General features: G+C 40.2%; 1 protein-coding gene across 1 annotated transcript in view; it reads left to right on the top strand.

Moving 5' to 3' along the window:
- The window catches only part of pdgfc (platelet derived growth factor c), a 43547-nt gene that overhangs the window by 3180 nt on the left and 16783 nt on the right, over positions 1 to 23584 (top strand). The window lies entirely within an intron of this gene.

Raw genomic sequence — 23584 nt, forward strand, 5'->3', positions numbered from 1 at the left:
CTTAAATCTAGCAAAATATATGCAGGACATGAATCCCAGACAGCATTACATTTCTTCCTGGAGGAAAAAACGACAGGATTTATAGCCTGTGTATTTAACAGAGTGGCACTTTTAGAGTAAGCTCAATCAATGTTGTTCCCCCATATAAGCAAACAGACTCAGGCGTATCACAATAAAGCTATAGCAGCACCGTGTCCTCAAGCTTATTACCTAAAGACCTATATAAGCTTGTTTCATTATACCGAGATGGCCTTTGTTCATGCTAGAGTGTTTACAATGCCTTTCTCCATTAGGCTGCGATTTGCTGGCAGAGCCGGCAGTTGTATAACACCACACATCCAGCTGAAGACGCCTCTCAGCTTCCAAATCGCACAGGTCATCCCAGGGGCCACCTCTTCATATCACTCATGTTAGTGAAGTGGCCTGGCTTCACTTTCCCATAAAAGGCCATGCTCTAAACCCCGCCTATCTTGCTCATAAGCACAGGTCCAGCTCTTATTAGAAAAATCCGGCTGCAAATATTAGTAGGAGATGTGGATTACCTGTAGATATGGCCACATATCCCCCTTGAGCGCTGCTGGAGGAAGGTATACAACACGCTAGCCTTGCCAATGATCACAGAGGTTGCTGTTCCGCTAAAGATTACGAGATTAAGGGGAGGACCGGGGGTCATAAGGGTCACAGGCCTATGCAGACCATGTGCACTTTTCCACTTATACATACAAGGAGGGTTTGAAGATACAGAGGTGCTTTGTGCATTCATTAGATTATGATGCAGACAAATAAACAGTTTATAGTGAGAACTTAAAAAAACAGGAAAGAGAGTGGGTGGCCTTGTTAAGACATCATGACTGTTTCAGGTGTAATGTGAAGTGCACGTCACCCATTCATTCACAGATGACTGAGAAACAGTTGTTAATAGCAAACTTAAAAAGTGGCTTAGAGGGAGGGGTTATTTTGGTCATTCAGGGTTCAGCAAGTAAAAGTCCAGTCATTTCTTACATAGAAAAATGTTTGGTGACTGACTTTAAGCACTTCCAAGGGTTGTATACTCATGAATTATTAGCAGATTAGCAGCAAAGGTGCGCCCCTGTATACTGTACATAAAAAATATCAGGGGAGAAGTCGGCTATAACCATCAAATCAAATCAAATAACAGGGCTTAAGACTGTGTTGGGTGTGCAGCTAATGGTGAGCTGAAGCTAAATATTCCAGCACCTAGAAATCCAATAAAGCATTCAGAAGTTTCAATTCATTCACTTTCAGATTTTTGGTAAATTTTAGATGCATGCAGTCAGGAACTACACTTCTTTCCCTGTGAAACTGAAGCTCATGGGTATTGTATTCAGTGCCATTCTCCATACCAATCTGGCAGAAAAATATGAAAAAAGTGCAGAGTACTATTTCTGGATTAAGGAAGTTTGGGGAAATAATTACAAAAAAAAAGTTTTCAAATGGAAATGCACAGTGATAAAAATATATTGGGTCCCGCTTCACCAGTTTGACACTTTTAGCGCTCACGTTGTTTGGAACAAGTATTTTCTTCAGGCAACATTGTTTCCTCAAATCATATTTGCATGTAAACCTAAAAGTTAAGAACGGGCAAAAACTTTTTTCTCCCTCTCAGCCATATGTTACAAAATCTGTCCTGACTTGGCTAAACATAGTGGTGGATATACTGTGGGTGCAAGCTTCTTCTACTGGCAGCTACAAGTGTGGTCAGCTGGCATTCAAGTTTCCACTATGTTATTTTAAGTGGTTTCTATAGTGCTTAACTCTATGTTTTAATTTGAAATTACGATACGCCTCTTAAAGCAGTGAAACTAAACTAGCCGGTCTTGGACTCTCCATTCATTCTTTAATACAGGTCAGATGTTTCCTGAGCCTGCTTCCCTGGGAAAGCTTGTTTCCAGTTAGAAGAGGCTGTACTTTGATGGATATGCTTGAATGAATGAATGCAGCACTATGCAGTTAATCATTGTAGTGGGCAGTGCAATAGCAGCCGGTATGCCTGGCTGAATTAAAACCATCAAAGAAAATGGACGGCTTGAATGTTCAATGAACTCAACAGGAAGCAAAGAGGGCAACAATTACACCGAGTATATCACTACTGTCAGATGAAAACCACATATATAAAAAGAGGTTTGCCAGGATGGTTAAAATGATTTCTTATTTTCTCAATAGACTCGATGCATTTTTTTTTGTTTTGAAGAATGGATTTTTGGAACTGGTTTCACGAGCCCATCTATCCTAGTCACTAAACAAATTTGCAGTTGTGTGATTTTTCCACGATAGCAACAGTAGAAACCCTCACCCACTGAATACAGGCAGGTCTATGTGTACTGGCGAGAGGAGTTTTTCCCCCTCAACATCTCACTCCAGAGTTGGGGGACCCTGGATAACAGTGTCTATGTTTTCCCTGTCAGCACTATTTGAACGTGGAGTGCTGTATTTGGCAAGCAAAGCATGCCACCGCCTGCCTGCTGTTTGTCATTTCAGGCAGTGAGAGCACCATCACCCCCGCCTCTCCAGCAACCAAGGGAATTTTCAAGGGATCTGGGTCACATGTTTAAGCTCTACTGGAGAAGAAATGTTCTCCACAGACACCAAGTCTGTCCGTGCCAGGCTGAATCAATGTCAGTGAAGTTGTCTTTGCTTACAGTCAATGCTTTGGCCAGTGATGGTCTGACAAAGTCAAAGAAATAGTAATACGTTGGTCTCCAAAAGGCGGATGAGAGGATAACTGAAAAAATAAAGCTTGCTACATTGACCAAATTCCATAAACTCTGTGTTTTGGAAATGTGAATGAGGCACACCCTTATCTTAGTAGCTACTACTGTGGTGCCCTTGAGCCGGCCCAAGAGTGGCCAGTATGAGAAACGAGAAGTTCAGTGGGTGCACTTGCTGCTCCCAGGTGTGTCTCCAAATGTCTGAATAGAGATTAGGGTGTTGGTGAGGAAACACCTTCATACTCAGTAAACACTTCCTGGGCAAATAATGTCTTTAAATAATATCTTTGATGTGGCACTGTGTTTCTCCTCTTTCAGTTTCTTATCGGTCCAGCTTCTGTAGTGGGCTCATTGTCCGGCTGCCCTCCAATAAGAAACCCACTTTCGGAGATATTACCAGTTTGCAGATAAGGATTGTCAGCTGATTACATCATCAGCTTTGCAATATCATTTCAAATGTTTGGCTTTGTCAATCTTTCATTGCAAATGTTTGTTCGGAAAGCCACCATTTCATTGGCAGTTGTAAAGATATTCACTTTCCCTCATAAGCGAAATAAATACAGATAACATTTCTATCATGTTTTTTTCCCCTTATCTACGGAATTAAATTACTCAAATCAAAAAGCAATTTAGCTCCCTTAGCGGAAGGACTTGGTGAATGTTATCAGATGTTTCTCTGCACAGTGACTCAAGTAGTTACAGTCTGACCAGCTGGCACAGAGGAAAAGCAGCTCCACACGGAGCAGCCTGAATGAAACAAAGCAAAAAAACTGAGTAATTGCAAGTCAAGTGAATGCCTCTCAGACTCCCAGAGTGGAAAAATGTGCAGTATATAATTTTAGACTTGTAAACAAGGACGTGTAAATAGTCCCAACGCCAACATTGATTCTGACGGGCGGAGGAGAGTGCCTGCCTGGTGCAGTCTAAACATGAAGGGTGGAGCATGTCTGCCTAAAGTCAAGATTACGTGTCAGAGCAAATACCTGTCATTCACTGCGAGTTAGCATCGTTTCCTCAGCTCCCTTTGTGTTTTTTTTTTTACTGGGTTGATCACTGTCCTGACCTACTGTTTTACAGCGCTGACATATTGCTACACATCTAATAACACATCCACAAAGGAAGGTTTGCTTATTTTTTCAGCAGCTTTGAAGGATTTAAGGGTCAAGAAACTTTAAGACCTTCAAGAAAAAACAAACAAACTCAACATCATCATCTTAGCCCAATCGAACGTATCCCTGAAAATATATATTTTGAAAAAACATATTACATTTGCATGGATTTTATATGCTTAAATAAGTTAATCTTCATTGAGGGGTTCATCAGACTTTGAGTAACACAGTGGTAATTTCAGTGCTCTTTCCTTGTCAAGGCAAGCAAATGTATTAATCTCCAGGGCTATGCAGGAAAAAAAACCGATGATAGAATGAAAGTAAAGGGGCGCTCTGAAAGATTGTTTGATGTGCTGTACATGCTGGCAAGAATGATTTTCATTCTTGTTGTTACAAAACGAATTCCATCGAAAACAGAAGCTTCCATTGATAAAGCTCTTGGATCAACTTGAGGCTGCGAGGGTTTGAAACTTGGCCCGTGTGGCACTGTTTTTACACAGACCTCAGATGTCCTGTGAGTATTGGTTGTCTTATGGCAACTGGAATTCCACTGGACTAAAAATCTTGGCAGCCAGTCGAGTTGACCTTGGTTACCGTCTCTGGAGGGCATGTCTGCATAGCTTGGCAGATGTCATCACCTCCTATCAGAGAGGTATTTCAGAGTGTCCTGTGATGACTCTACTCTTCCATTCACTGGGCTGCATGGGCATCACCTTGCAGGTGATCGACAGGGAGCTTGATCCGGGTCGAGTGCGGAAGAATCTCACAGCTATGTCTCTTATGATAGAAGAAGAGTTTATTTGCAACACTTTACAATAAGATAAACAGAGCGGCTGCGGCTCAGGAGGTCGAGCGGCTCGGCCACTAATCACAGGATTCTCTGAGCAAAACACTGAACCCCAAATTGCTCCCATTGTCAACCGAGCAAATTGCAAAACACTTTGGAGAAAAGTGCTGTATAAATGCAGCCATTTAGTTATCCGTCTATGGAAAATACCGAATCATTACCAAAAAACGTGAATAGAAGTCAGGAACCAAACTTTTAAGTTATTTTTATGAATAGCAGTCAGACCCTAAACTTTGACTCAAGCTTTAGTATGTTATTGAAGCAGCGTCCACTGATCTACATACTGACCACTTTCTAAATAAATCCTCTCTGATTAGATTTATGTCAAGTGATAAATAACACATCAATAACCAAACATTGCATCCTTATGGTGTGCATATTGGTGACCATAGTTTTCATTCTGTCCCCTTTTCTAAAAGCTCCTACAGTCTTCCTGACATGAATTCATTATTTCTGAAACTGCATTACAGCAACATGTTGTCCACACAAAATATTTATTTAAGTAACAATGAAACAATTTTCAATCCGTTCCCAACGAGACCACATTTTCTGATAAAAATGTGTTTATGTTGCGTTTCTTTAATATTTCCATCCATGAATTCCACACAAACACTGTGGACAAAGTAGCCACACCGCTAGATAGCGAAAGCCGCACTGTCTCAGAGGTCACAGTATGCGAATCACTGTGGCAGGAACAAACTGAACTGCTTTATTTTTCACAACCATATGTCTCCCCTCCTCTTCATCACTATATGAAGGGTTCTGCATGTGTGAAACCGAGCTACTTGATTCATCAGAGGCAGCAGAGGCATTTCATGGTTATCAAGCACCGTCATTAATGATGCTAATTTTAGAATGCAGCAATGAGAGCTACTGATGCGCGAGGAGCCTCATACAGTAGAATACACACTGAATACTTCAGCGCAGATATGACGTGAATGTCTAGTTTAAGCAGTTGACAGGAAAGCATAATGAAGATATGACAATAGTTACAACATTTTACTGACTTAAAAAGAATATTGTGCCAATAAAGTGTGTTCTTTATGTAAAGAATGTATTAGCATAGATTAAATGACTGGAACAGGCTCAATTTAGTCCAGACAATTAGTTTAATAATGACTGCCGACTTATTTCTCATGGCAGATATTGTCACATATTTCTTGCCTTTTATGTGCGATTTGATTCATTACAAGACAGCTTTCTATAGAGTGAATCGCTAAAGAGTGCTGATAATAGTAATAGTACTTGTAAGCTCACCAATACATTCATTATTCTGGTTGATGACCTTTCAGTTACTGCACATAATACCTCCTTGATCTATGAGTAGTCTTGTAGACTTCATGATAAAGTAAAACACTAATTAGATGTGTGTTTTCTCCAGTGCAGCCTCATCAACTTCAGGTTCCACTTAAGACTGGAACACCGCACTTGTTTGGCTTGCTAGAGCTCGTACATGCATAGTAAGAGTAAGTCTATAAAGAATCACCTCCACGTATTGCTCATGCTGCATGTGGTGCATCCTGCCGGTGCCTGACCACTCACATATTCATCCCTCCAAAGTTTATACGGAGATGTTTGTCTTGCTTTCACTTCCCATTACCTAAAACACTCACAACACTAACTCATAAGTCATGTATGCCAATGGAAATCAAACCACCACTGTGTCTTCTTTATGTGCCATCGGAGGAGAGTGAGAAAAGAACCAGAAGCTATTAAATGGAGATGTGAAATATCCCAGCTCTAATGCATTTAGGGGGGGGGAAATAAAAAACACACCTGTCCCAGTAATCATCGGCGCAGCGCCGTCTCATGCTGGCTGGATTATGTCACCTAGCACATGGTGAGATGTGATATACGACACTATGCCAGTGGCATACAGAGATGGTAACCCAATCACACATACTATTTTGAGAATGTATAGCTTTTCCCAAAGCACAAATAGGTTTTCAGCACAGACTGGATATGCTCTGCCATGGCATGCTTACATTTGGATTCCCATGGGAAAGTATCCATTTCTACGGCCCAAATGGAATGAAAATGCACATTAGCCATTAGGTCTTATGACTGACTAAAATGATTTGCCAACTGTGGGTGTGCATATTTGTGTGTAGCTGTCTGAGCACCGAACAGGATCTGCAGCAATCTCCATTTAATAAAATAAGAGTGAAATTACCTCTTACTCGAGCCAGCTCCTCAGTAATACAGGATTGTCTGTGGTACTGGAAAATGTTTTGTCTTGGAGCTACAACTTCATAACAACGTTCTTTCGTTGGCTTCTGCTGTTGGTGATCTGGATTTTTACTCTACTGTGACACTAAAAAAAGGACAGTTGATACCAAGTGTAAGAGATAACATACGTTGATACCCATTCAAAACAAGGGCAGAGTAATATGTAATATCTTGACACTTCTTTGCCTTTTCTATTTGGCTTCCAAGTATTCACTGAGGAAACTGAATATGATACAACATGCAATCTGTAACATTATTGCAGCATGAGGAACTGCTGTCCTTCTACAATGTAAAAAGTAACTTGGCAACACTGACTGACTTACTGGAAGAGTGCACTTCATTCAACATACTGAGTCTTCCAGTAAAGCAGTGAAGGATGTCCAGTTATTTTTTTATATCTGGTTCTCTTGTTACTAGGACATCAAGTCAACCACTGAAGTAGCTACTTGTTCTACAAGTCCTTGCACTGTGCGCCACTGTGCACTATGAGCTGTTGATTTGTCTCTGCACATGTTGCCGTGCTAAATGCCTGTAAATGTATCATACTTTATGATGAAAAGGGAATCTGATTCTGGCTTTGGTTAGGGACTTGGTGTCAAGGTGTGGAGAGGAGAGGGCTCAGTGCCCAGATGTTTCATGGCTCAGCAGCCGAGGAGGCATACAACATATGACAAATTCAGTCAAGTGGTGAAAATGTCGGCAAGTTTTAAAGGGATTACTCACATTGATTAAATTGTGTAATCAAAGGATGTCAAAAAGAACTGCCAGCTTAGAACTGGAAGTAATGTGATATATGCCAGTTGTTGTTTTTTCCATGGCTGCACCAAAGCAGGAAGTGTTGTATTAAGCATTGTGCATACTGTAGTTCACCGTTAGGTAGGATTCCTTTTGGCTGTACTGTTCGGAAACAAACAATGATAAACAGGGAATCGTAATGTTAGAGTTTGGCTAGCCAATAGGTATTTCTCACAACAGACATTTTGACTTGTCATAGCAGGGAAAGTACAGGTGTAACTAATAACATTAATCGTATCTCTTCTCCATTAAGGTGTGCCAGTAAGCCATCCCAATGAGCAAGGATGCACAACACTGGGATCCTTAGACTAATTGCAGTGCAGCCTTTATTAATGTTACTAGTTTGACCTGTGATTGACAAGTGGAAATGTCCACTGTGGGAAAAGGTCTCTTTGGAGACAAGTGGAAACAAGAGAATGTCTGGAAATCCTAAAAAAAAATATATATATGAAATGACAAAAATGATGTTGTGCAAGCTGAAAGCCTTTAATCTTGAATGTAGTTAAAGATAGTGTTCTTGGTCTGGAATGAGTGTAGAGTGAGTTTGTGTTTCTGTCTAGGTGATAATTAACATGACATAAACTGGGCACTTTGCCACTCAGTCAGTTCTGGGCATTGCGAAGGGGAAAACATTATTTATTGATGTTTGTGTTTCCAGCCGTGGCACATTTCCTGCAAGTTAATGTGGACGTTATACACACTGCTGCTGTCTTCTCTGTTCTGTCAGTGGTTTGGTGTTTGGTGTTAAATCTCAGTTATGAAGCACTGTGTTATACACACAGCCAATGGGATTTTTGCTTTTACCAATACACTGCATAACTGTGTTTTGGTTTTACATCTACACTAAACTGCAATTTTTCACATCTATAAGTAGTGCTTTTGAAAATTCTCTCCAAAGTGGATAAATCTTAAATTGATGGTCTTGCAGTGCAGTGTAGAAGCAGGTTGTTTTCAGATTTATCTGCTTTAGTTGATCCTAAATCACACATTAAACATTTGGGCTATACTAATGCATCAGTTTACTCAGTAAACAGCAGCTGCTGATGTACCCAGTTGCACACAGATAACTATTTGAGTGCCACCTACACAAAGTAATATATAAAAAAAGAAAAGAAAATGAAGGGAAAAATAACTGGTCGTATCATTCACAATGTTTGTTTAACAGCCAATGTGTAAGCAGTGCAATACAAACAATTGCATGCAATGACATGCAATAACTGCTCAGACTAAAAAGTATAGATGGATACACGTAGATATAGAAGTTCTACAGAACAACCACTTTGAGGCTATATGAAGTGGACTGAGCAGCATGCTAAACATTTTACACGCTCTTTTCATATCTCTCAAAAGACTTTTCTTACTCCATTTTCTTCTTCACAGGAAAGACTGTGTGATAACAGCTTGAAAGGAAACCTTCAGAATGAGTAATGCCGAGAGAAAGACGGTCAATAAGAAAAGTATGACAGGTTACCAACCAGCTGTAAGAAAAAGGTGTTAAGCCCCTCCGTCCTCTTCCTCCTCATTTCCCCTCCACATCTAACATTTGCTCAGCTGCCTCTAATTAGGGCTTTTACACACGACAGCATTAAAATGCCAACCGACGAGACACCATTGACAAGGCAGATCTTTCATGCACAACTCCGTTTGTCAAAATCTATCCTTCATTTTCTGCCCTGACAGCCAAAGTTTGTTCAACACTTTGTCTGCCTTCACACCTGTTGACAGGCCTCAGCTGAGATTTAGAGCAGGTCATTGAGTTGTCTTGTTTTTGGCATAGTTTGCATCATCTGATGCTTGTAGTGATGGATTTCTTCATGCAGATCATTGACATGCATTATGTAGACATGAAACATTTTTCACCTCTCTGTTGCAGCCAGTACGTCTGTTATGTTGAAGAGAGTCAATTCATCGTTCCGCTCTTTCAAAGCATTTCTGTTCACAGATACCGATGAGAACAGTGCAGTTGAAACCCATATTAGTTCCGTAGCTACATATCGTACATTTTTTATTATTTACATGATACTAAATCCAAAATAAAGCGCTGAAGCGTATTAGGAAACTCCAGAGTTTTGCGACCAAGTCCATTTTTCAAAAAACAAATTAGATTAATAATGAGCCCAAACTAGAGCTTGAATTCACAGTAAGATGGTCATACATCATTAAAAATCATAATAAATAAGTAAATGAAATAAATGCCCTCAAAAATGATTGATAGTGAAAAGAATCAAACAAATAATACGTCAACGCCCACCACGTGATAAACATAATTTGTAGGAAATACAGTTACTTTTGAGTTGCATGAAAAAAAATGTCCCCAGTGTCCTCAGTCACTGCCAGAAATGCTCTATTATTAGTTGGGTGTGAATTGACAGGTAAGATCATTATGACCTTATGAAGTCTCTTTTCAGGGCTGTGGCTATAATAACCTCTCCACCCAGTGTTATAATTGACCCATGTATTCACAACACAAAGGAGTCATCTTAACTTAAATCATCTCACTTACTGGAAAATATTGAGAATCATAGTGTCATGGACTGTTTCCAATCAGTTTAAACACTCCCAAACTTCAGGATACATGTGATGAAATTCCATAAAGTTTACTTGGAATCTTGTGAAACTGCAATTACAATACAGTAAAAATATCTGCATCAATAAACAGCATTGTTGATCAAATACACGTATCACAACAGTATCCAGGCATTAAGCAGATCTTAACTAGCTTAGCCACGTAGCTAATATAATAAAGGCACGGCTAACATGGTCAAAAAGACAACCAGCAATTCACTAGCTTAGCAACGCAATTAGCATCCAGCCGCACTTCTAATCATGCAAACACAAAATAACTCGACGGCTCCATGTCAGTAGAGGAATAGTACTCACAGACGTTGCTTTAGCACAGAGGGAAAATGAAGAATAACATCCAAACCGAGGAGCTGACAACTGCTCATGATCAATGTCCCATCACAATCACATCCAATCACCACATGCTGAACTTATTTCCTGCTTCCTACTTCCTACTTCCTGCTTCCAACTTCCTGTTTCCTGTTTCCTGCTTCCTGTTTCCATGAATTGTTAAACCAAGACTAATAACTACAGGACTAACAAAGACAAAAACCTAGCTCACAGGAAAAACAAAGATGTTTTGGGCTTGTGGGAAAACACAGGTGTAATTGATAACGTTAAAACCAACTGCATTCCATTTAGGTGAACTACTTTCAAGGTCCTTGTTTAGTCAATGCTGGCTCACTGTCATGGTTGATTCGCAGGGACACCTGATGGAACGGAGCCATCGTCAATGATATGCGTCTCACCTGTGCTTTCCAGCAATGTCAAAATGTCTGCCAAACTCTGAACAAAAAAACTGGTGATTCCTGATTGTGGGCTAGCTAGCAGCTAAAAACACACAATACCATGTAAAGCTACATAAGAGTCACCCGACAAGAGCCATCTCCTCTCACCTCAAGCTTCAGTGCCAAGCTAACATGTCCCAGACCGTGGACCGACTCCTGGTAAGACAGCACACGACCCTTCACAGCGATACTGTTACACATTACCCAGTGATGTCTCAGTGCCCAACACTGACTGGACTGCAGGCATCCTAGAAAAAGCCACAAAGTGACAGTGACATTATAAACCTACAAAGCAGCCCACATCTGCTTCTGAAGACGAGGCCTATGAAAGTGAGCAAAATAATGTTAATAATAGTAATAAAATGAGGGCTGAAAAACTAAAACAATGTGCTGGATCTATAAGATACGTGGTGGTTTAAGACAGGGGACCCTTTCCTGATAATTCATCCAAAATTCACCAATGCATTTGTGATTTATTGGAAAGCGACCCTTCAGTTCCTCGTACATGCTAATTACTGGTTGCTGTACAGGCCTTAGCTTGTGGTTGTTTAGTTCGGAAACTGAGCTGTGAAGTCCCACTAAGAAGTATTTAGCTTATCCAATGTGCGTATCCACTTTCTTCAAGCACTGAAGAAAAAAAGCATCCATTTTCTGACCATTTATCTCAGGAGGTAATTACACGGCTATTGTTCCTTAAATGCAGCTTCATGAATATTCATTGTTTCTGAAGATAAAATGGCTTTTAGTGGCTAGCTGTGAACTTCAATTTTTTGCCAGTGTTTTTTTCTGATAACGATTTCATCAAACAGCAGGGTTTTGTTTAGAGGCAAATGGACACTGATGATTGAGAGACTTTTATTTATGAACAGTCGCAGAGAGCCAGAGAGGAGTGCTGGGAGGCCTTCAGTCAAACGACGGACATTCAGAGGCTTAATGACCTGTGTGGACTATTAAAAAGCCAGACTGGGTGCTAAGTGCTCAGCGCATCCATTTATTTGTCATTTTTCAAAACGTTCCCGAAAGAAGCACTTAAAACTGAGGCCGACTGAGTTTGGTGGCTTCACAGCGGTCCTCAGCAGATGTTAGTCATGGTGACATGTGTATGTGGTTGGATGCAACGGTGACTGAAGGTCAAACAAGGGGTTACTTGCAGTTCAGGCACATAAAGAGACTTAATAACATTCCACCTCTGCAAAAAGAGACTAATGATCTGGCTTACAATTGCATCAATAGAGCAGCTGATTAAATCACATACCACTGGGTTTGTTAGATAAATCATAATCGCTCTCCTTTTTCAATTACAGCAGTACGTTGCTGGAGGTGTTTATATTGAGCAAGCTTGTTTCAAAACAGAATCATTGTTTGTTTCCTTTAATATCTTGCATGATTTAGCCTGCATACGTGACAGCCAATGATTGGGGTCAGAGGTCGGGTGAGTCGGGTGAGTCAGCTAAGGTGAGGCATGAAAGGTCACTGAATCCACAACTTCATCTGGTGTTCAATAAGTGAGTAGCTCGAGACTGTCAGGTTCACTTGCCCTTTGATTTCAGTTTATTCATTCAGCCATTCAGTCATTGTGCCCATGTTTGCTGAGTTCTTGTTTTAGTTGTTATGTTGGAAACCGCCATCAACGCCGGATCTAAAAGGAATGGCAGATTAAAGTTCTGGGGCTAGGAATTCGATTTAAATTTCTCTTTTTTATTTCTCATTTATTGTCCCACGGTTAGACAATTTTACGTATGTGTGGCTTCTATCAAGAGTAACTTCAAAGAGCGCAATGAGTTTACAGCACGTTCCTGTAAATCGCAGGTGTCGCAGGGGCCAAAGCTACCATTTGCATTTGATAACACTGCTAGAATGAATAAGAGTAAAGTGGCAGAGAAGAGATGAGGCAGTTCATCAAAAGACATAAAGTTTCATTGTTCTGCTGGGCATAACTTTCCAAAACCTGTATACACTTCAGTGTATTTTTTTAAACTTCCATAGTGATTGAAATACAAATCCTCTGGAAAGTCTTGGATGAATGAATCCATAGAGAGCGTCTCTGTGAGCGGCATCGCAATTATACAATAATTGTATTCCCCTCTTTTGGGAATTAACCTGCAGACACTAAGTCACTGCCCTCTCCTGCAGACGTTTCCCCTTAGAAACATCAATTTTCCCATTTTCTAATCCTCAAATTGCTACTCATGTCAACCCTGAAGATCCAGGTACAAACTTGCTTGGTTTAGCAAAGCCAGCCCTCTGGCAAGTTGTTATGCTGGGATGTATGAGCAGACATTGTTCACTGGAGTTTGGAGGGCATGCCTTTGATTTTGGCGTTGGCTGCTTGACGTTGACTGAATTATTAGTAAAGCAAGGTTGTTGTCAGTTTGAATCCAGTGAGAGTTTTTGAGCAGTGATTTAGACACACTTCTCACCTCTTTTAGCGACTTTTGACCGAAGCTAGAAACCGTGGCTGCAGTGGGTAGCAACAGGCCTGTGTCTGAGCGAGAGAGCGGGATGTCACGGGAAAAGAGCAGTTGTGCTCGGCGAAACCCTCCCTTGGTAAATAGAGGTTGAAAGGAATATACTTTCATTACCCTGGGTTCTGCACTGCAGCTCCTCTTCTCTAGACAGCTGGGCCAAAAGGTTATGCAGGCTTGGTGGGGTGGTAGTAATTAGAGATCCACGGCAACCCGCTTAAAGAAATCAATCTGCATCGGGAAGCAGAGCCACAGAGAATTTTATTCTTAAACTGCCACAATTAAAATGTCCTTTTACTTGTCTCCTTGTCTACTGCTTTGGATTAATCATTCAATTTGCTTTAGTTGAAAATCTCATCAGACATTCCAAGGCTTTACCCAGATTTGCTTGCATTGCTCGTAGCTGCTTAGAGGGTTGTTCAGAGGTTATGCTTGCTATGTAAATTATATGATTTCTGGACAGCTGTTGTATTTAGATGGCTATTAATTCGTGGCTGCAACACTCTTAAGTTACTCTTAAGTTTTTAAGAGCCAGGAAATGTAATACCATGAGAATTGGGAGGTCTATGGTAGTTGGATTTTCATGATTTAAGTTAAGATTAAAGTAATGGGACAAGGAGAGGAAGATATGTGAAGACAGACTTACTCAGTGTGTGAATTTGGCCGTTATCCAAGTTGCAACCTAAGCTTTACGGAGATTCCAGTGCAGATATGCACCCCGAGATCAATTTAAAAATCATTAGTTGAAAACATTATTGACCTTGTCCAAGCTGTTCATTGCAGATTTGAGTGTTTCTGTCTCGGAGCCAGGGAGCTACAAAGTGGATTGTGATCAGCTATCAATCCTCTCAGCTACGTTTGTTGCAAAACCTGCATCTTTGATCAGTCTTAATCGCAGTGTCTGGATCTGGTACGGCAAAGCTGTCCTCCAATCTGGCTTGCCACAGATCAAACTGTAATTTTCTCCAAACATCCAGCTGTCCAGCTCACAGATGTGACTACAAAGCAGCCCGGAGCTGCCGTCCACAGCTGCGGCAAGAAGTTTAAAAAAGACGTGGTTCGTCTGTCAACGCCTGGTTCCCGGCCAGAAGGGGAGGCCCGTCTCCCAGTGTTTGTGAGAAACATCTCGGAGCCTTTTTACTTTCTTTTTTTGTGCTAAACTATGCTATCAGTCCATCCACTTCACAATAATTAACTTTGATATTGATTCGGAGTTTGACATCTGACAAGGATTTTCAATTTGATTTGGGGCACCCTGCTTAAATGTAGTTGCAGGCCTTGATTGTAATTGGAAGAGAGAAACGGAAAGCCTGACAGGCGCATTCATTGTTCTAACATGTTCTGTGGACCTACAGTCAAACGAATGTGAAATACATTTGTGCATATAAGATTCTTTTTCAGCAACTGTGCTGATACTCACTTTTAGACGCTTGGTTATTTAAGCAATATTTTTACGCTATCTCCTATAATTCACATATAATAATAATGATCGTCGGTGGAAATGTGATGCCTATTTCTATCGCTTGTCTTTTTCTTTGGTTACTGTTGCTCTTTTGCCACTTACATGTATTCGTCTCTTATTTTACAATTCAAAACAAGTCGATGTCCATGCTGCCAAAAATCTTGCCTCGTAAATTACATCTTTTTACTTCAAATAAGAATGTTTATATTTGGTATACATTATACTTTATAAAAAGAAAAGCAGAAGCAGTGATGTTGGATATGTGTATTATTTGTTATGTGGCTGATTTCGGTGCTGATATCATGTCTAAATCCAGGCTCAGGGGCTCAGACACAGAATGCCAGAGGGTCAACACAAATAGACGACTGTAGTGAAAAGCCTGACACTCAATCTTCCTTTTTCTGGATGCCAAACACAAGTGTGGGCACTAATTAGAGCCTCCAAGAAATCATTCGGGGGCGGGGAAACATTGTAACCCGAGGAGAAGCCGTTGTGTGGTGATGAGTTTCAGTCACTCTACTGGACGGACTAAAGCCTGAGGGGTTGAAAGACTTCAATTTAGCTTTGGTGTGCCTGCTTTTCACACAGCATCACATGTGCTTGCACACTACTGTGCACTCACTATCATTAACAGCCTGCAGCTGTGGCCCTTAAAACCTTATCATGATTTGTAATCACTTCTTAGATAACACTTTGGGCATTGCATTTAGGGTGAATTTCACAGCAGTTAATGCAAGATAAATCTTTCATGAGCTTGAGGGCCTCTTACATTGTTCAACTCTGGTTATTTTTGTGGAAGAATTGACTGGATGTAAGTTTGTGGTTTGATTGTTTTCTAGCAGCTGTGAGTTGGTTTGTGATTTTGATGTTTCACCCATAAATATCGTATTTGTTTTAATTGAGTTTGAAATTCCTACACATGCAAAAGGTGTCGTGTCTCCTGCTGCAGGAAGAAAACAAGTATACAATATTTTTTGTAATTTTCATTGTGTGCTGTTTTAGCAGTTAGTTTACAATCACTCTTTTATCTAGTTCATGTTTAGACTTCATTTTAGTTCATTTTTTAAGTTGATCTTTTAACATTTTTAAAAGAAAATGATACTGTAGAATGCACATGCTGATGAAGACCAATCAACCTGCATTTTGTTCACTTTCCATAATGTTACTGAAGCTACTTTATGAAATAATGGGTTTAAGATCCATTCATTCTTAGATAACGCCTCACTACTAATTTCTTTTAGGCAAATATGCACACATACCCACTATGGACCCTCCGTGGGAAAGCTGTAGATAGAATATGAATGTGTATACATACCCATCATGTAAAGACACACAAACTAGTGGTATCAGGTTGTGCCACCTGATATGATCTGCAGATGTTTTGCAGCATGTGTTAATAGATGTCCCACCTGCCCACTTGGCCAGGTTGACCTCTTTGTTAGAGAGAGAGCACCCTTCAGTCAGCTACAGCACCCCTGCTGGAAATGATCTGCTAAAGTGTTCCTGAGCAGGTCATTACCACTCTGTCCACCCCAGCATAGCTGCTCTGGCCTCCCTGTAGCAAGAGGGGCATGAAAATAGAGTATTTCATTGCAGGAATCAATAAAGTATCACATTATTAAGTTACGACACAGCAAAACTAAGGGTTTCAGTCATTTCGGTGCTGGGACTGATTAGATTTCTGGTGACCTTTGACCCCTTCACTGAAAGGGCTTTCACGGATCATAATTGTCCACCTGTTGATGAAAGCCGGGGAGACAGGAGAAGGAGCTGTTCTCCGGTCAGTAAATGCAAGATTGTTAGTGTGATGTTTTGCATTTTTTCCGCCTTCTGTCAGTGTAAAAACACGGAGCTGAAACAGCTTGTCTGAGACAGTTTGTCTTATTGGATCTTCACACGTCTCTGTAAGCTTTCTGGCACGCTCCTATGTCCTCACTGGCCAGTGATGTAACATATTTATCATAGGTCCCATCACACACAGACACAAACTGCCCCCTCCACCAAACAATCCATTTTTTCTCTCTTTTGAAGTGATGTAGGAGGGTAGTATTGAACTGACCAAACCTTAAATGTTTGAAATCCTAGTAATCAGTGATTAGGGAGATCCCCAAACTGTAAAGTTAATTAACATTTATTCTGTGGCTACATTTTGTGGTGTGGAGCAATTGTGGTTTTGAAGCAGTTGTGGTTGATAAGACATTTTGGTATTGGTGAGCCCCCTAGAGGTCTGGGGCCCAACTGCATTTCCACACTCTGCACGTCTAACGACTGTTACTGTAGCTTTCATGACCCATTTAGCATCAAGCACCATAATAAACACATTTAAGAAAGCAGGTACACTGATTAAAGATGTCCTAAAGAAAATTCTGTATTGTAGATATTCACTTGTGAACTGTGGATGCAATGATACAGTGACTTAGCTGATGACAGTGATGGGTCCTCTCTTCAAACCTGAAAATCACAACTGCAGATTAGACATGATCATCATTAGCATAATCATTTATTTAAAAAAAAAATATATGAAAGACAAAACATGTCCAATGTTCTTTTTCAGTGTGACTTACAATAAGTGAGCGGGGTCTGTTGTTTTACCCAAGGGTCACTTCAGTGGGTCAGATAGAATTCACAGTTGTTGATGGACACAGTGATCAATAGCATCAGTTAAATTTCTGCCATGAGACAGTCTGTAATCACAGAGCCAGTCATGCGTGTGGATGAGCAAGATTATGCAGCTCTGCTTTTACTGTCAAAGTTTTTAATGGATTAAAAAAATCTTCAAGCATATAAATGATCTTATTCATACTTACTATTATTTGGATACAAATGTATCAAGACATCTCACACTGGGTCACACAAAACATCTCCATTTAATAAATTATCCTTCACTGGGACTTAAAATAGAGTGTTAGTTTATTGTAATATACTTACTTTATTCACTTCAACATGCATGCATCCATCTTAACAGTTCTGATGAGTTATCTATATCACCAGCCTCCTATCTGTCCTGCCTTATTTCAGCCCCTGCTGCGAGGAATTCGGGTGTCGAACCTGCTTCCTCTTCAGCAAAACACACAGGAGCATATGTCTGGCAGATTAAATTGCTACACAAGGGTCCCACGCCGCCAAATTACTGTTTAATGGTATGAAAGATTCCCATGGCGTGTTTCAGCCCCTTTTTTTGCCCGACTGACTGTAAACCCAAAAGCAATAAATATCTTAAGCAGGTTTGGGAATTTACTGCACCTGTAGTAACCACTGCATTGTCTTAATAAGCAACAGATGTTGGAGCGGTTGCATCGAGCCTGACACACATGCATTGTAAAAAGGGAATTCTTTGTTAGGTACAGTTTCATCACCTGACCAAAGCTGCTTTGACTCTGTTGCTCAGGGCCTCACATTCATTTTGATCACCAGGTAACAGGGTTCAAATTAAAAACAATTTGGATTTAGTGTCACAGTGACTCGGCTGTCGATTACCGGACAGGAAATGGCTGTCTTAAATGGTTATCCATGATGCATGAGGCTGCTGGGAGAACACAGTGTAGTACCGAACCTGGATCTTTAGCCCATAAAGTGTGAAAATAACAATTTAGCCATCTTACAGAGTAAACACAGCCCCCATGCCAGTGTAATCCATACTAATTTGATTTGGCCCCAGTGGTATGAGAATTTTAACACATTTGTGTGTGTTTCATTTTAGTGAGGACCAATTGAAACGGCAAATGATGGCTGTTCCGCTTTAAAAGTATCTTGTGTGACCTCATATTTGAAGCGAGCCGAGATATTTATTGCTTTCTCAGGGCTGAACAGTGGTGTGGCATAAATGTTCCTAGTTTTCCAGAAGAAAGGCAAAGTTATGTTTCCCATGTCATGCAGTATGACCACCAGATAAACTCTACAGCTAAGAGCACTGTAATGATATCATGTGAGGAAAGATGAATTTAGTGAGCCTAAGAGAAGCCAGAATGAATGGTTTTCATTCCTCCTGCTCCTTTGTTTTTATGAGAAACATGCAGCAGGCTGGACAAAGCACACACTGCACTCATTAGTTAATCTTTGCTTGAAGGCATCTAATATTTATTAATGCATCTGGGTGCACATGCACATACGTGTGTGTTTGTATGTGTGTGCACAGGCTTTGTGATGAGGAGTATGTGCGAGGGGATAGGGGTCTTCTGTATATTGATTAGTTTCTCTTTTAATCCTAATTCTAGTAATCTTGTTTGTTATCATCATCATAGCAGCAGTAGTATTAATAGTCAGTCTTCATGTGCACTAATGTAACTGTGCACATGTCCAGGGTGCTCTGCATGTGTGCTCCAGTTTTGTTTTGGCAGGGGAAAGGTTAATGTTTAACAGCATGAACAGTTCAGCCACTAACGTGTGAACAAAGCACAATGGCTGCACTGTATAGGCTCCTATTTATTCAGAGTCACTTCCTCCCTTAATAGTCAGCTCTACTTTCCTGACAGAGGAAAAAAGTAGGTCAAGGAAAAGTCATGTTTGAGGTAATTCACTCTAGGGGACCGCTTCTCTGATCATTAGATGACTTTGGTTAACCCTGAGAGTGAGGTCATTTTCAAGTCAGAGTTACACCCAGAATCCAGCACGGTTTGTAGCTTGTCTCTTCCTCTTACAGTGCGTGGAGAGTAAATCAGAAAGGGAGGATATCAATGGAAAAGGTCAAAAGGTTGAAGCATAAAAACACAGTATTGTTTTTTAAGGAGAAAAAAAAGATAAAGAAAGGTTTTAGAAGAGGTTAAGGAGTCTGGTTTGTGAATTGGATCTTGCTTTAATCAAATGGTTTTCAGCGTATGTGCTCTAAAGGAGCACACTTTTAAAGAGCTTCTGCTTTGATGCAAGTGAACAAAAGATCCACAACGAAGAATCACTTGGACGGTTCGTTCTCGATCTTCACGCACAAAGACCTGAACCAAAAAGGAATGCAAACACATTGTTCCCCCACCTACTGCAATTACTTGTGATGAGTGTGTAAGGATTAAGTAGGATCTGTGCAGACTTTTTGGATTAAGTTTGATTTCATCCATGCAGATTTCTGGAATACCTTTTCATCAGGACATAATGCTTTCATGTCAGGGCCTCTTTTTTTTTTCTTCTTTTCCCCCCCTTTCTCTGCAAGCAGCAACAACAAGTTCAGGTTTTCCTTTCACATTCTCTCCTTAATTACAGTCTTAATAAAAAAGCATTCCAGACATCATTTAACAGATTTTCCCAAGGAATTCTGTATCAGAGCCCTACAGAGCAGATCTATCATCTGTTCATAATTGGGCAAGTAGATATTTGTTGTTTCTATCAATACCATGTGTACACCTACTATCTCACATGCAATGCAGTGTGTGTATATATATATATATATATATATATATATATATATATATATATATATATATATATATATATATATATATATATATATATATATATATATATATATATATATATATATATACACATAATGTATTAAAGAATCACTTTTTTCCACATTATGTACTTTATGAGTCTATATGTTGCAGCCCACAGTAATAGGGATGTAATTAAAACATGTCATTGTGATGGAGGGCCAAGCTTTAATAGCATGCAAGCTATCAGATTGTTTCCTCCTGAGCTGGAAAATGAATCTAAAAACAGTCCGTCAAATCTTGTGTGTTACCACGACCTGTACCAAAGCTTAAAAGCTTTTTTTTATCAGGACTTTCTGCAAAGAAATCAAAGAAATATTGACTGCAGAGACAAAAAGTGAGGAAGACTTATTGAAATTTGATCATGCTGTTATTAACCCCATTAAGAAGGAGTCATCCTAAACCACAAAGTATGGCTTTAAGGGGCTTTTTTAAATCCGCTCCTTGATAAAAAGTCTATTTTCTGTGCACAAGCTTTTTTTTCATAAAGATTGATTTCCCCAAAGAAAGTGGCCCTTATTTGGTGAGACAGTTTGTACTTGAGGCCATACTCCTCACACAGTTATGAAAGAGCCTGTTCATTGAGAAGTCATGCCTGGGCTTTGTTTTTCTTTGCATCTGGCACACTGTCATTCAATCTGTTCCCACCTGGCTCACCACCAAACCCAAAGGAAAACATCAAAGTGATATCTGCAATCTGAGGTAATTGTTTTGTGAGAACCAAAAAAAAAATGTCATTGTTGTTTTATCCACTTACTCTATTTGATCGACAGCATCAGTCGGGATGCCAAGGGAGAAGGTCCAGATGTCCTCGAGTTACATCTTGATAAAAACGTATTTTTTCTTTTCATTTTTTTGTTATTAGATCAGAGAGAGCTTGGACATGTTTCTATCAACAACAAAAAACTAAACAAAATGAAAAGGAAATCCAAAGGAAAATTCTCTGACACCATAAACAATTTTGGTGTGGGAAGATTTTACCTTTCAAAAATCATTGTGTTCTGAAAAAAAGCTAATTTGAACAAGTAATAAATAGATTAGAATGGACTCCTTTATGTGCATTCATCTAACAACTGACCCCTAGCTGAAGAGTGATCGTCCAATCATAGCTTAGCAACCGTAACAAGGCACGTTAGGCCTGTCAAACTTTCGATTTCCTCACACGATGAAGTGGCGTGCACGGGGCTGTAGCAAGACTGATATTCTGCATTCAAAGAGTTTGGAAGATTGTGTGATATATTTTTCAAATTGCCTGTCCAAAATTCCCAGAACATGACACTGATCCTTTTCCTATCCGGTCCTGAAGTGCAGCTCTGCTCTACAATACAAAAACACAGTCTCTATTTCCATGACTTCTATGTGGATTATCAGCTGGTGAGAATGTGTTTGCCTGAGACGTTCGGCTTAACCCTCACAACATTTAGCACAACATTATGCACAGTATGTAGCCATGCTGTAGCTATGCATATTCAAGATCCCCTTTGCGGGGTTCTTAAAGCTGGGGACATCACCTCATGACGCTAGCTAAATTAGCTGGCTGATAAAATCTGCCAGCAACAGTTGACATTTCAGCTTGCTTTTGTCTACAACTGTCTGAAGTCAAGGACACATTGTTTTAAATGTTAATGGGAGTCTTGAGTGGTAAATGTGCCATGGTTATCATTATGAACCACATTTGTGCCCTTTGAGAATGGGAAGCTTGGTGGATTAGGGAATGGGGGGGGGGTGAACTGTCAGTTCTCTTTGTATTGTCACTGACTTTAAGTAATCAGAAAGCAGCGCAGATCGTACCCTGCTGCAGTTGGTTTAACTCACTTATTTTCAGAGGCCACTCCTTCAGACAGATTTGTTGTCCTTGGAGCCGCGCTGAGAAACTCAGAGTTGCCGTGGAACTGTTATTTGACATTATGCAGGGCGAGCACATGGCACAGACTTAACCTGTCTGTGTTTTTGTTTCTATTGCAAGCAAATAACCTCAGAATGAATCACGCTGCTGGGTATGAATCACATCCTCAAATCAAATTTATGGCATAATAAAGAGTAATCAAGCTCAAAATGTGTTTCAAATATAAATTGTCTATACAAGTTGCGCTGGGGAAATGGTTATTCATCCGTTTAATGCACTGACAAACTTCCAGCAGCACACTTCTTCTCTGAGCATATTAAACCCCTGCTAATGGCTAGACTTACTGGATTGGTTCATGAATACTGAATGATCACCAGCGGTACAAGAATAAATACAGCCTAAACAAACTGATGATATGTTTGGGATGGGAAAAATGTATCACTGTGACAGTATATCGAACCAATGTTGAAGTATATTGTTGTGTGTTTTTTATGGGAGGTGACTGACAGGTGCTACATGTGACATTTTGAACACACACTGTAACCATATAAAAAAATCAGCACAGTACGTTTGTCGCCTTCACTGTCAGCTTCTGTTCACTGCAAGATATGCTGCTCTCCCAAATGTACCACTACAGCAAAATAACATTTTGTGAAAATGTATTTTGTTCTACCGAGAGTTGTATGAGAGGATCAATATAAATTTCAGCTGTACGTTCAATAAATGGAGACTTTTCTAACCCTGGATAAAACCCAATCCAACTGGCAGTTACTGGCGCTTTAGCTCACAAACACCAAAATGTAAATAAGTTGCTGAAAGGCATAATTTTTTTTACTTATGATGAAGACTAGCTGTTTGCTTCAATGTCTGATGCCTGTGCAGAGCTACACTCAACACTGTATCTAAAACAGTATTTGTGTTATACTTCTGTAAATGTCTGGTATTACACACTGAGTTATTTTGAAAATTGCACATTGATGCTACAACATCTGTTTTCTTATGTTCTTGCATTTGATGTATTATTCTGACCTGGTGAATTGCAAACAGCCCTGTAATCAGCACGGCTTCAGGGTGTTGTCATTGCAGTGGTCGTGAGGCTCAGATGGAAGTATCCTGGCCATTTTTCTCCCATAAGTGACGGGGCCTGATGGAGCCCCGGGGGACTGAGCGACAAGCTTTGTCACTGTGATTAAATCCTGCAGCCACTGGTCCCAGTGGGCCTTAATGGCTTTATGAGGGGATCTCGGTGAAACCAATCAGGCAATGTTCCCTTTGAAGCATTCTGCAAAGAGCTAATGTATAGAAATGTGGACTCATGATGACAACACACAG

This window comes from Pempheris klunzingeri, chromosome 9, assembly GCF_042242105.1.
Source record: "Pempheris klunzingeri isolate RE-2024b chromosome 9, fPemKlu1.hap1, whole genome shotgun sequence".
In the NCBI taxonomy this organism is placed as follows: Eukaryota; Metazoa; Chordata; class Actinopteri; order Acropomatiformes; family Pempheridae; genus Pempheris; species Pempheris klunzingeri.